Source organism: Artemia sp. Qi Xiang Cuo, chromosome 3, assembly GCF_049724085.1.
Source record: "Artemia sp. Qi Xiang Cuo chromosome 3, ASM4972408v1, whole genome shotgun sequence".
Taxonomy (NCBI): Eukaryota; Metazoa; Arthropoda; class Branchiopoda; order Anostraca; family Artemiidae; genus Artemia; species Artemia sp. Qi Xiang Cuo.
Window position 1 is genome coordinate 32,882,092 of NC_142796.1, and position 15,887 is coordinate 32,897,978.

Here is a 15,887-nt window from a genome sequence, read left to right on the forward strand (position 1 = left end):
GAGTGTTTCTTGTGTGTTTTTGTTTGTGTGTGTGTGTTTTTTGTTCATGTGTGTTTTTTGTTTGTGTTTGTGTGTGTTTCAAATGTTAGCAGACGCTTACAATGATGATGGAAGGTGTTTTATGGATTCTAGATAGTACTTATAGTGTGGTAGAGTGGGATGAATTGCTTGCGAAAACCCGAGTGAATGGGTTGAAAATAAAATGTTTAACGAGAAATGACTGAAAAGTGTTTTTGGGAAGAAGGGACGATGGTACAAGGGTGTCTTAGAGTGGTTATATTGTGATACTGTGGCTCGAATTGCTCGCGAAAACCCGAATGAATGAGTTGAAATAACATTTTTAACGAGAAAAGTCTGAAAAGTGTTTTTTTTTTTGGGGGGGGGGGGGGTGATGACAGTGGCGTGTCACAGGGAGTGTAATAGTGTAACATTGTGAGATGAAATACTTAGAGTATCAAACACTAGCAAAGAAAGGGGGATGGCAGTGGTGTGTCACAGGGGCAATAATAGTATCACATTGTGAGATGAAATGCTTAGAGTATCCAACATTAGCAAAGAAAGGGGGGGGGGACTTATCTGTTTTCAAGGGGGGGTGTCATGTGGAAAGCTGATGCTAGTTTGAAAAAAAGTCATAGCACCATTCCGCTCTGGACCATAAGTATACTTTTTATCGGTTTGGACATCTGCCATCCTCGCTTGATGATTTTTCAAGATTTCCCATTAGGTATTTTTGCTTAACATATATATCGCCGTTAATAAGTAATACGCATGTTTATGTGGCTTGCTGGAGTTCCATGGGGTCCTTTTGGACCTGTTGGTGAGATACGCTTGCATCATTCATATTAAACCTCATCACGGGAAATCCCGGGGGTTTTCCAGAAAAACAATGCATCAATGACTGGAATTTTGCCAGGGTGGGAATCTCGTCAACGCGCGAATCTTGGTGGGTTAGCGCTGGAAACAGGGATGCTCTGACGTTAGAGGGTTGCCGTAGAATTTATCTGATAATTTCCCTATTATTACTAGCTTTAAATTATCTCGAGCAAGACCGTTTTTGGCCTCTTTTATCACCTAGCCGAAGCCCGGCTTCCGTCCCAGAAATGAGTAGACCTAGATCAGACTCCCCTACTGTGCGTAGGATGGCTTGATTCCATCCATGGAATGAGACAAAACTCACCAAACTCCCCCCCCCCCCCACAGCGCATGGGGTGGATGGTAAGAAGAATTTTTCGAAATAAAATCTCCCCTCCTTTCTGTGATTTGATATTTTAGTGAAAAATGTACCCTGGGCTAAGAGAAACTGTTCAGGGTGGGACAAACCGCTCAGGGGATTGGACACTTCCTCGGAGGCAAGCAGCGAGCATTGGATGGAGGTTGGATGACAATAACTGTATGCTTGAATCTCCTCCCCCACAGACGGTTCCCCCTTCTCTGGAGTAAAGTTCCCCCTTCCCGATAAAGGCTGCATTGGCTGAACGATTAATAAGAACAATTCGCCTATTAATTTCAAGATATTGTAGCCTGAAAAAAACGTCGGCTTTTATTCATGATTTAGATAAAATCATGCGGATATACAACCATCGACCTCATCGATCTCTGTCCAACTCAAGCCCTCGGGATGTTCACTACAATGAAAATACATTTGAGGCTTTTCTAAAGCAATATTCCAATGATGGAAAAAAAATGTGAAGAAGAAATTCAATGTTGGTGATGCTGTTCGAATTAATAGAACCACCAATATTTTTGAAAAGGGGAATTATTTATGGAGCACCGAACTTTTTAAAGTGTCCAAAATCCTGGACACCGAGCCCACTACAAATCGAATGCGAGACACCAAAGATGACGTTATTCTTAGCGGTTTTTATGAATACGAACTACAAAAATTTTGAAATACTAGTGAAATTTATCAAATTAAAAAGATATTAAAGAGTCGTATTCGTAGGGGCAATAGACAGCAGCTTGTTTTCTGGCTAGGAAACAACTCAGATTTTGATTCTTGGGTCAGTGCTGAAGATATTAACAATGCCCAATGATTTCTATGTGACTTTCATGTCCAATGTTTCTGATCCTCTCTACAATGACTTGAATAGAACAAGTGGTTTTTGGACGAAACTCTCCCCCACCATCAAATTTGACGACAGAAAGTCTTAATTGGGTGTTGTCGATTTTATTCTCAAAAATATTCATTACATCCTAAGTAAGGATCGTAAATGTGATATAAAACTTATAACCTATGATTGGCCACCGCCACCCTTAGATAATCAAGAACAAAGTGAAAAAATCAATTGGATGGATTGTCCTTATATTGAATTGCCCTACGAGGTACTCACCTGTATGAATAATTTATGTCGTTCTATTAATAAAAGAATTTCAGCTCGTAAAAAAGGAGCTTTTCATTTCAACTATTCAAAGGAGGAGGGTAAGATCTACATTAGTTCACCTATTGCCAGCTAAAAGGTTATTCTCAATGATAACCTAAAGGATGTTCTTGGCTTTAAGCTCAATATAATCAATGGTAAAAGTGCCGGAAACACTAATTGCATTTTTGCTGACTACCCGCCTGCCTTCTCCACGGACACTTGTATATTTCTCTACACCTCTTTTGTGGAAACATCTTAGGTTAGTAATTCAAATGATCCCCTCCTAAGAGCTCTTGAACGAAAAATCGATGAAGAGCTTATTCAACGCTACAATATAAAGCATCTCCAATATATTCTCGTAGACACTTACTATTTAGAACTCTGTCTGTTAAAACTGAGTACTGAATGGGGGGATGCCATAGCAATTTCAAATGGTTTGGCTGTGATTAAAGGCCATTTTAGTCCCATAATTCAGCAACAAGATGTGTAGTGAAAAAGTGGTATTCACTTGTCCTGATATTGACTGTTATGTTAATACTCTTAGCCCAAGGCAACATGGCAATGGAATGGACTATTACAAAGGGAGCTCGTCAATGTCTGGCTATGATCTTGGCAGTTGGTTCGCTAAGCTCTTTTACTCTTCATTACCACTGGCTAGAAAATATCTTGTACCGGTTGCGACAGATTTTGCATCCTCTACAATATACGATTGGGGCTCTGGCAAGGATTTTTAAAAAAAGTGCTACGGAAAATCTTAGGTCCAGTGCGCGAAACCTTGGCGAGAGATTAAAACAAAATGGTAAAGGCTTAAAAAGGTCGAGAAGCAATGCATCACTCATCAGTATCTACTCAGGTCGGAAACGAAAGACACCATCCCTCTTGTCAAAGAAAAGAAGGAAAAAGCCGATACTCACTGTAAACAGAAGAAGAAGTCCCAGGAAGAGAATTCTTACATGAAAACTGGATTTCTTTTCCTAGGATTTCCAACCTGCCGAAAAAGGATTCTCAAACTTTAATCACCGCCGCATTGAATCTATTTAATGATGAAAATGTTAATCGGAGTGTCAAGTATGGATACTCTGAAAAATGTTATTCTCAGCAGCCCCTCTCCGATAATATCCATTTTCAAATTTATTCCAATGAAAACTACTTTATGGACATGTCTTCAACATTTATAAATTTACAAATGAAAGTCCAGAAATCCGATAATACAATGCCAGTTCGGGCCGATGGAATATCCTATGAAAATTGTATATTACATAATCTAATTCGTCAAATTAGTGTCTACATCAATGGCACGCTGGTGAGCACAAGCAGCAATCTCTCAAATTATACAAGCTATATACAATTCATGCTGATGACACCCAAGTCATACAAGGAATTGAGAGGCACCTCAAATGGATATGAATTTATTACTAATACTGATAGTACAGATGCACTTAAAAATGCAACAACTAGTGAATTACATCTAGTTGGAAAAATATATCATGAAATATTTAATATACCTCAATGGCTGCCGCCCAATGTTAAAGTGGATATAAAACTGACGCTTGCACCATCCAATTTCATATTGAGAAAAGAACTTGCTGCCAATCCTGATGTAAGTCTCTCCCTCACCTCGGCAATACTTCATGTACGCAAACAACAGGTCATGAGTTCTGTTGCTTTGGCCGTGGAAAAACTGAGAGCCAATGGAAATAATATTAAACTACTTGTTCCTCATACAATCACCAATCAACGTCATATTGCCATGGGCTCACGCACCTTCACCGATTCATCCTTTATCAATGGTGAAATTCCGTCAAAACTCGCTTTGGCATTTGTAAAAAGCGCTAGTGCAATAGGATCGTGGACTGAATGCCCACATAAATTCGAGATGTTTGGACTTTCATCTCTTGTGCGCAAAGTACGGCATCCCACTCTACAATCTATGTTTTGATAAATCCTATAGAACATTGTATGAGTTGACCATGCAAACCCTAGATCATGATTCGCAACTATTTGAAAATGGTATAACCGAAGATATGTTTGCTAATACACATGGTATCATTGTTCTGGATTTGTCTGGCACACAGGATATGAGTATAGTACGTACGGGGAGTGTGCGTTTAGAGAGTACATTTGCCGATCCATTGGCTGAGAGTATTGCACTAATCTCACTAAATCAATATGAAACCTATTGGGAAATCACTCCCGAAGACAGTTTTCTACTAGACTTGGCGCCATGAACACCAGTCAAATAATCAATGTATTTAATATGGACCCCTACATGGCCCAGTACAAATCCTATTGTCTGCCCGGATTTTCTTGGAAAAATTCAAAGTGTCAACAATACCTTGATTATTGTTAATAGCAGTCCGTCGACTGTGCTGACGGGTCATTGGCTGTGCATCTTTCAAACAATGAAGACGATTGAATTTTTTGATCCTCTTGGTCTACCCTATACATTTTACACACCCCATATCAGCAACTATATTGAGAGCAGTGGGAAAACTATTATTCAAAATCCGAAGAGGGTGCAGGATCTAACGACTAAAAGCTGTAGCTTCCATGCACTACTATATTTTGTGTTCCGATGTCGTGGCTATACTTACAAGCAGTTTCTCGATATTTGTGGAGACACTTCACTTCGGAGCAACTTTATAGTTTAAAATATCCTCTCGGACATACACTTTAAGTGTAACAGTGTCCAACGACTAATTTGCATAAAAAATGTTTATTAACTTGTTTATTAATAAAATGCATATATATACAGCAGTAGCTTTAAATATTCCCTTTAGATTTCTTCTTCGATGTATAGGCAACTGTCGTGAAACACTAATGTCGGTAAATCATTTGGATTCACTGTATATTCATCTTGATTGACTGCAAAGTCAGGGTCACATTTTCTACAGTACAATGTAACTTCACTCTTGTCGTATCTCTTTGTATAGTCAATGATACTATTTGCATTCATATTATGAAATTCACGAGTTTCAATCTGTCTATTTGAAGCAATATCACATACAGTGTTTTGAAATGGTGAATCACAATCGGTAACTGCCAAATAAAAATCACTTGGTTTATAGTCATAATAGGCAGTGTCGTCACAACGTTGACGTAGAGACCAAATTGTCTTGTTACCCCAACAGTTTAATTGTAGACCAGATTCCTCTTCCCAGAATGACTTAAATCCACGACGATACCAATCTCGTAGAAAAAAACTAAAATCACGTTTGGGATTCTTTTTAATCATAGCAGGGTAAGTATTCTCCCGCTGATCACATTTATCATAGTGACAATTGGAGCACAGATGTCCTCTAGGGTGAGAGTCACAAATCTCCTCAAGACATGAATTACATCCTTTAATTTGTACTGCATATCCTCTATATAATTTACAAGGATTACATAATTTACAATTTTCACTTTAGTCATCAATAATTGTACAATTCTCACATTGAGTCCAACTGCCAAGAGTTTACATGCACAATGGACATGTATAGAACATGTTTTGGTTTCCGATGTCAACTCTCTCACAGCTAAAACGAAACTGATCGTCCTCGCTCGATAAATTCAAGGTGGAGGAATGGGGTGAGGAGTAGCTCTGTGACGTCACCTCTTTCGAAGGAGGAGCCATCTACACTGAATCCATTGGCAATGTTTTCAAAAGTATATCCACGATATTACTCTGCTTTGTTCCAATTAATATATCAATAAATTGACTATAAGCATTTGAATCACATTTTACAAGTTTCATACAATAGTCCAATGGGGGATAATCAGTCCTTATTATATTCTCAAGTGGTCCCCGAGAGAATATCCTGCGTTGAAGAGATAACTCGAGAAAAGCATCATCCAAAATCAAATATTTTTCCATAACCACTAGATTTGATCTAATTCTCTCTTTCTCAAATTTATTCATTTTTCAATCCTTTCACTCTGACTGCTGACTCTAGACTGACCCTGATTCGTTAGCTCTAACCTAACCTGACCAGAAAAGAAAGGGAACATTTTCGATTTCGAAACAATTTTATTGAATAATTACAACAATAATACTAAGCATGTACAATTAGCGATACAGTTTATTGTCTTCGATATGTTTCACCAATGCACTTAAAGCACATTGAAGTCTATTCACATGTGCTATATCAACTTTTGCAGTGAAACATAATAGATCCTCAATTTTAAATTTGCTCAATGATATTACATATCTTGCATATACTTCATCCCATTCCAGACAAAGCCGTGATCCTCTCGTGATTTCCACCGCAATGTTTGGTGCTCTTGTATTATTGCCATCAACTCCACTATCAACTTCTAATAGGGTAAACGTTCCACTCATCAGCACACAAATATATATCCAAATGAGTAAAGTCAAACTGTTCTTACTCCTGTGAATTCTATTCACAGACTAATAAAACTATAGCAAAAATCCTTTCCTCATATTCTCTGCAATTCTCTCCCGTTAATATGTAGCCAGCCCTCTGATTGGCTGAGAAGGAAACACGTGATCTAACTGTTTCCTAATTCCTGGATCTTAACATTCGCCCCGAGCGTGCACTTGGCCAAAACAACAACAACGACAAAACAAGATCTTGAAAGAAGTGTCATTGACCCTGTTCCCCATTAGACTCAATAATCCAGAAAACATCCATCAAAGTGAGAAAAATCATGTTTTTCCATTCTCACTGACAAAAACCATAAAACAGACATAAATTGATGTTGACATCCATGAAAAACATCAAATAAATTGACCAACACACATAACCGTCCAAAAAACATCCATAAAAGTGAGAAAATTCCTCTTTTTTCATTCTCACTGACAAAAACCATAAAACAGACATAAATTGATGTTGACATCCATGAAAAACATCAAATAAATTGACCAACACTCATAACCGTCCAAGAAACATCCATAAAAGTGAGAAAATTCCTGTTTTTTCAAGTGAAAAAAATCCTGTTTTTTTATTCTCAGTGAGAAAACCATAAAAACATGCATAAATTATGTAGGGTCACGATTCAATAAGGCCTTTATACTAATACCTTCATCTATTATCAATGCATCCTCTGAAAATGAAGGCTACTAGGTGGGAGCTGGAAAATATTGTTATAATAATGTGAAATATCCATGATTTTATCTGAATGAAAAAGGAGTATTTCCTTAAAAGCTCTTAATATGGTTTAAATTGCATCTAATACCACTCCCCTTCCCCTACCTCCCAGGGTCGCAGGCTAGAAGCCCTGGTATTCTATAGTAAATGGTTCTGTTTTCTCGTATAGTATAATATGACATTTTCAACTTTTATTTTTTAGCTGTTTTTTTTATGTTTTATTGCTCGTCAATTTGTTTTTATTTTCTGTTTTTTTTAAGATTTCTTGTTTGGGACGAGTCTCTCATACCTAGATGTTTACATCATTTAAACATACATTTCCCCTTTATTAATATCTTGAAAGCAAATGTCATCTGGATGTAAAAGTTTTTTCCAAGTGCATGCCAAATTTCGATGTAAACCTCTGGTTCTAATGAGTACCAATGAACGGGGAATCTCAGGTGTCGTGCAATAGTTTATTTTTAGAATATGGTTCAAGATACATAATATTGGAAATTTCTTCTTAGTTTTCTAGGTTAGAGCGTGTTCCATTGGAAGGGAATGACCTTTCGAGTCCTAACGGGGTCAAGAACTCTAGAAAAAAATGAATGGCGTTTGGAGCGAAAAATGAAACGCCGAAAGAGAAATGCTTTTCGGGGAAAAATGTCAAAATGGTATTATCTGCCAGTGATGGATGCACAATCTGTGTGTACCACCATTAAGTTAATGTAAAAACCCTTGGCGGTTTTGGGCGAAACAAGAAATGCCGAAAAAGAAAATGTCTTGGGCGAAAAATGTTAAAATGGTATTATCTGGCAGTGATAGATGCGCAATCATTACATAAAGTATGTGGCACAATTAAGTTAATGAAAAAAAAAGTATTACTTGACACTATTGCACAATCATTACGTAAGGTATGAGCTACAACCGGGGATTCCCCCATGGGTTCCTCTGGTAGGGTTACGCAAATTGCGTCAAGCATATTAGAGCTTTCCGATTGAAACGGAATAACTTGTATAACGTCATTGGAGTCTAGAGGGGTGTGTAACGGAGTCTTGGCATCTGTGTTCCCTTTAATAGAACAGGTGACTGCACTGTACAGGAGCGAGGGCTTGCTAGCTCCAATTATCTGACCCTTTAAAGGCGAGGGTGTGTTGCATGGTGTAACATCCGCTAGAAACAGGGGTGAGGGGTTAGGAGGTTATTATTAAAACTTGTATATTATACGGACCACATTCCAAGTAATCATATAATATAAAACTGAAATCCAGTAAATCTTGCCAGCCGTCACTTAGAAACAGTTGACCGCATTGTACAGGTGTGTCGCGTGACGTCAGAGGGCATGTGCTAGAAATCTATGGGAAAAGGTATATGTGTGTTGTAGAAAAACAAAGGGGGTGTGTCATATAACCTTTGAACTCTCGCCAAGGACATTGAACTCTTTCCAGCTAGAAACAGGTGTGTCGCGTGACGTCAGAGGGCATGCGTTTGAAATTCCATAGAAAAAGGGAGGGCATGTTACAGAAACTGGGGAGGGCATGTTGCATAGCCTTTTATGGGGTTTCTACTGCCGTATGGCCTTTACTATAGCCAGCGCTATAGCGTTGCCTGTGATATATACATTATATTATTTTGTTTAAATACATTGAAGTACTTCATATAAATAGAAAAAGAACAATATTACCGTTAAAAATTGCTGAAAAATAAGTTCCTATCAGTATTTGCCACCCAAAAGAAATTTCCTCGTGGGGTTGAGGATGACTTGCCTTCCCTTTTCCACCTCTGTTCTGAATATGGGAATTCAACATCTTAGCTGTATAAAAAAAACATATTAATTAATTACTACTCCCTCCCCCCTACCTCGGTCAATATTTAAGTGAAGCCTCTTGAAGAGTCCATTAAAATGTACTATTTTCTTAGGAATCTACTCCACCCCAACTAAACAATGGCTCACCCCCCCCTTATCTCATTATAGTTGTCCAGCAAATTCGTACCACCATAAACGGCAAGAACTTGATACAAGTCAACTGAATACACATCGTAAGACCCAATACTACTGCCACGCGATTGCGACACTTTTATTGCCGTAGAGCGTAAAATATAGTTATTGATACTTCTTAATCGATTAGCTTGTCGTAATTTTATATTGATTGCAAATTCTTCCTCTTCGGGGTAAAGTCGTAGTTTCGTGCCCTAAAATGGCATAAAACATGACTTTCCCCTGGCCCAATCTGTATGGTCACTTAAAAAAGAGCTTTAAATTTAAGTTTGAATGAGCTCCCTCTGAACTATCTTGGACCTTCGGTTTGATACACTCACTCCTGGTAGAAAACAAAAAATAAACATGCATCGACTATGTTTTTTCTGAAAAAAAAATGCGAAGTTCCACATTTTGAAGACTGGAGCTTGAAACCTCTACGGCAGGGTTCTCAGATATGATGTATCTAATAAAGGGATTTTGAATAAGATCACTTGCTGTTTTGGGAGTGTTTCCCATTTTTTCTAAAATCAGGCAAATGTTCTCAGATTTTTGGTTTTGGATGGGTAACAATGAACTGAAAGAATTTTATATATTTATAATCATTGACAGTGCAATAGCGCTGCCTAACCTATGTAAAGAATGATGTTGTCACAATGTATTTTTTTTTTTTAGACCAGGCACTTCGTATCAAAGGAGTTGTCGTAGAAACTTCGAAAAGGGCTCATTCGATTGGAAATTGGAAGGGCTAGTAGCCTTTTTATTAGTCAAAAGTGATTGGAAGACAACTAACACCCCTTCCACGCCCACCATTTCCCAAAAACATCCAATAAAAATTTTGAGATAGCCATTTTGTTCAACGTATTTGATTTCCAGATGGAAATTATGTTTTTGAGGAGGACACTCGCCCCACAGCCCTTAGGACAAGGGTTGTAAGTTATAACCCGGGGGCATATAAGGTTTTTATAGAAAGCAATGTCGTAGAAATTTCAAAAAGGGCTCATTCGATTGGAAATTCAAAGGGCTAGTGCCCTTTTTACAGTCGAAAGCGATTAGAATACAATTAACCCCCCTCTCACGCCCACCTTTTCCCCAAACAAATCCAATCAAAACTTTGAGATATCCATTTTGTTCAACGCAGATGAAACCTCTGGAAATTAGGTCTTTGAGGGCGACAACCCACCAGTAGTAAGAGAGGTGCTGATTTGAACCCTACGCCTGAGGCATGAATATGCGTGTAGTTTAACCGGTACATTGACTTACCAGGGTCAGTCACCTGTAAATTGATTAGTAGGTTTTTTTTGTTTTTTTTTTTAAACTTGGCAACGTACAAGAGACGACTTTGAACCCTACGCCTGAGGCATGAATATACAGTTTAGTCTAACCGGTACATTGGCTTGTCAGGGTCAAGCACCTATCACAATGAACGATACTTGTCCTACCAGACGGGAGGTTTTTTTTTTCTGTTTTTGTTGTCAATTACACAATAAATGTAGGTCATGATTTAAAATACACATTCTTAAAACTACACGTGATTAAAAAAGTTATAAAACTACTTTTAAACTCCAATTTTTTTTTTCAAACAGAGTGGTTTTTTTTTCGAGCTGTCACCTGTTTTTATGAAGCCCAAAAGAGAAATGCTTAACAAATAGTCATTTAAACCCTGTATAAATTTTTCATGCTTTTGAATTCAACTTTCATTATTTATAAGCATATCGAGCATAGTACACTGGATTTCATTAACTCTGAAACAATGGATATTTATATTTTCAATGTGAGTAAAACCTCATTATTTATTTCAAAAAAAAAATCGTTTTACTAGTAAATTCAAATTTCAGGAGGGACTTAGCCCCCCTCCAACAACGCAAAGCTTAAGATATGATGCGTAAATTTGATAGAAACGGCAAAGCATGCTTTTTTCTATTATGTAAAACAAAAAACTCCCTTTTCCATTGCTCTGTTAGACGCATAATTCTGTAGTTTTAGTTCTTTTTCGTTCAAAAGAATTCTTTCCCATTCTCGCATATAAAATGTTCTATCTTCTTCCGCTCTAAATAAAGCCATCTGTGTTTAACATGTTACCAAAGAGGGGATGATTTCAAAACAACATTCCGCTCCAACCCGGATCTAAGTACTCTAGCTGTTATCGGGCTGATGTGATCTGTTCGCGGTATGCGTCGTATCGGGATTAAGAAGAAAAAAAGACGGATATATCCGATTCAAGGCTCATTGACAAAAGAGTTTGTTTTCTGACCAAATTAGACAGATATTTTTCAATTGTATTTGATGAAAGTAAAAGGATTTCATAGATGATTAAGAGGCTTTTATAAAAATATATGACAGGGAAGAGGGCAATGAATCAATTCTAACACAGTTTTTCTTTACTTGGTATCCGTTAAAAATGATATTTTTATGTTAAATAAGTAATTCTTGTATCTTTTAAAAGAGCTTTACGGGGTTTGAGAGAGGCTCTGTTCTCTGATTCCGTGTGGTTAGAGGGGGTTCTTTGTGCAGACTAATTTTTTATACTGTAAAAAAAGGGAATTGTTTTTTTCCATGCTAAATTTTACCTCCTTTTTAAGGAAAATGATTCTTGCAACTACACCCCTCCGGAAAAGAAACCAAGACGGAACGAAACCACATCTATGCAAGAAACGGACGGCACTCAACAGCAGTCTGAATTTGGAAATGTGAGTATTTTCACCTCTAGCTTCTACCTATTTCTATCCATCTTTTTTTTTTTTTAAGTATTTTCTTTTCGCCATTTTTCCACACCGTAAAAGTGTATGTCAGAGATATTAAAATGTTAACTTTTTAGTTTAAATAATTCTAGGAGGAATTGAGTTTTGTTGGATGGTATGGAAAAATGGTACGTGTTAAATATTCGGGAAACGTACGAGTATAAAAAATGCTTCACTACAGATAAGGCTATTGTGTCTTTCTGAGGGAGGTGGTGGTAACTTTTTAGTTTAAAAAATTTGTTTATGAATAGAAAAACGCTTCACTACAGATATGGTTATTGTATTTTTCTGAGGGAGGAGGGGGTAACTTTTTAGTTTAAATAATTCTAGGAGGAATTGGGTTTTGTTGGATGGTATGGAAAAATGGCACGTGTTAAATATTCGGGAAACGTACGAGTAGAAAAAATGCTTCACTACAGATAAGGCTATTGTGTCTTTCTGAGGGAGGAGGGTGTAACTTTTTAGTTTAAAATTTTTTTTTATGAATAGAAAAACGCTTCACTACAGATAAGGCTATTGTGTTTTTCTGAGGGAGGAGGAGGGGGGTAACTTTTTAGTTTTAAAAAATTGTTTATGAATAGAAAAACGCTTCACTACAGATATGGCTATTGTGTTTTTGTGAGGGAGGAGGGGGTAAATTTTAGTTTAAATAATTCTAGGAGGAATTGGTTTTTGTTGGATGGTATGGAAAAATGGTACGTGTTAAATATTCGGGAAACGTATGAGTAGAAAAAATGCTTCACTACAGATAAGGCTATTGTATCTTTCTGAGGGAGGAGGGGGTAACTTTTTAGTTTAAAAAATTTTTTTATGAATAGAAAAACTCTTCACTACAGATATGGCTATTGTGTTTTTCTGAGGGGGGAGGGGGTAACTTTTTAGTTTTAAAAATTTGTTTACGAATATAAAAACGCTTCACTAAAGATATGGCTATTGTGTTTATGTTAACTTTCTGAGGGAGGAGGGGGTAACTGTTTAGTTTAAATAATTCTCTGAGGAATTGGGTTTTGTGGGATGGTATGGAATACTGGTACATGTTAAATATTCGGGAAACATAATAGTAGAAAAAATGCTTCAATACAGATAAGGCTATTGTGTCTTTCTGAGGGAGGAGGGGGTAACTTTTTAGTTTAAAAATTTATATTAGGAATAGAAAAAAGATTCAATAAAGATAAGGATATTGTGTTTTTCTGATGGGGGAGGGGGTAACTTTTTAGTTTAAATAATTCTAGGAGGAATTGGGTTTTGTTGGATGGTATGGAAAAATGGTACGTGTTAAATATTCGGGAAACATACGACTAGAAATGAACATGATATTTCAACTTTATGAAATAATGCTTATTTTACATAAGAAATAAAGCTTTTTTTTCTACAGATTAATGATATAGCACCACCGACACCATTGAGTGATGAACCAAGTGTATTTACAGGACCAATTTTGTCACCACCAGCAGAGTTCAGTGATGAGCCTACACTAGTTGTAGAGAATATGGAGCGGCGTAGTTGGTTCTATTTTAGCGTTCTTTGGGCAACAACAAATCAAGCTGCTTTAAGATTTGATGTCGAAATGTGTGAGGATCAGCAGTGGACAGACAGTCTTATGTATGAGCAGTCAAGTAATGAAAAAAGTGCATCTTAACCGGGTCCACATAACGAAATTCCATCACAGGACTATACAGGCTGGCTCAACCAATTGCCCCCAAACACCTTGGAATATGTACTAGGGGACCTCATGCCATCTCCAAGCAATGTGATTGAACAGACTGGGAGTGGTGGTGGGGTTATTGACAATTCCCTGTCACCCGCCACCATTCCACTTAATGATATAGATAGTAGTAGTAATACAGCAGCAACAGTATCCTCTCTTCCAGATTTTTTTCTGTCCAACTCTGCCTTGCACCACACATTGGTCTACAGCGCCAAATTCGGTGACCCCTTCAACTCTTTAGTGTCGGGGGATATAATAACAGATCCCCTGGCCATTACACATTCATATACTGATAAGATTAGAGCCATTCTTGAACAAAACCTGGGGGTGTGGGGAGTGGGGGTCAGTTTAAAAGCATCAATAGCACTAAAAATATTTTTTTTAAATGAAAGTGTGGTTGAGATGTATTTTAAATACTTGCGATCAGAGATGTTGGAAATACACCCGCATTTATAAAATTATGGGGTGTTTTTTCTAAATTGGTATAATAGTATTCAAAGTAAGTGGTAAAATTATAACGAGGGGGGCAGTGGATCTGTGGTTTTATTTATTGACAGTTTAAATGTTAGAATATGTAGATTTAAAAAGGATTTTATTGTAAGATTTGGGCATGGGGGCAGGAGGGCAATTGAATTAAAATATCATTCAGATTTAGAGGGGTGTCAGGGGATACAACGAATCTGAGAAGGGTGAACTAGGTCGACTGTGAATGGGTCGAAGCACTTAAATTTATTGAATATCCATATGCCAAATTAAAATATATGGAATATGATAATATGGGAGTTTTGTGTTGTACAATCAATAGGAAAAATCTCTTATCGTAGGAATAGTACATTTAATTTTATTTATTCGTAGGAACATGATAGGATTTACAGTACCTCACCTCTTGACACTGAAATAATTATTCTCAATGATAATCTGAGAGATGTTCTTTGTTTTAAAGAGAATATGATAAATGGGAAAAATACTGACACTGTTTACGGGATGAATCAAGTTATTTTTGCTGATTATCCACCTGGTTTTGCCTCGGACTCATGTTTATTTCTCTATACATCCTTTGTGGAAACATCGAAAGTCGGTAATTCAAATGTACCCCTCCTAAAGGTTCTTGAACGAAAAAAAACTCACGAACATGTTCATCAGTAAAATACAAAGTATCTTCGGTATGTTCCTGTAAATGTTTCGTATTTAAAAATCTGCCAGTTAACAGTGAGAAGTAAATTGGGGTACACTCTAGCAATAGCAGAAGGCTTAGTAGTGATTACATGTCATTTTCGAAAAATTGTCAACGACAGTACAATCACCTAAAATGAACAATAGGAGAGTTCCATTTGTATGTCCCGATATCGATTGCTATGTTGGTGCTCTGAGTCCCCGTCAAATAGGCAATGAATTGGACTACTACACGGGGCGTACTGCAATGTCTGGCTATCGTCTTGGTAGCTGGTTTGCTAGGCTATTTCGTTCTGCACTACCCTTTGCCAGAAAATATCTTGTACCTGCTGCATCAAATTTTGCTGGCTCCACACTACAGAACTTGGGGTCGGGCAAGAATTTCAAGGAGAGTGATAAAGAAAATATTAGATATTCAACAAGAGCCGTTGGTGAGCAACTAAAATCTCGACAAAATGGGGAGGGATTGAAAAGGATGCGTTCGCGTCATTCACTCATCAGTCTCCACCCAGGCAGGAAGCAAAGGACATCAACAAGGACTTTGAGGAATAAAACAAGGAAGCCCGATAAGCAGAAAAAGAAGTAGAAAAAGAAAAAGATTGTTAGATCCAAGATGGATTTCTTCCCTTAAGATTATGTATCTCCCTCACAAGGAATCCCATCCATAAATCTGTTCCTCATTGTATCTGTTCAATGATGAAAATGGTGATGTCACTGTAAGGTATGGCTGATATGAACAGTTTCACCCCCCAACAACCCCTCTCGGACAATATAAACTTTCAAATATTTCCCGATGAAGACTATTTCATTGACTTGTCGTCAAAATTTTTTGATTTAAATGTTGTTGTGAAAAAAATG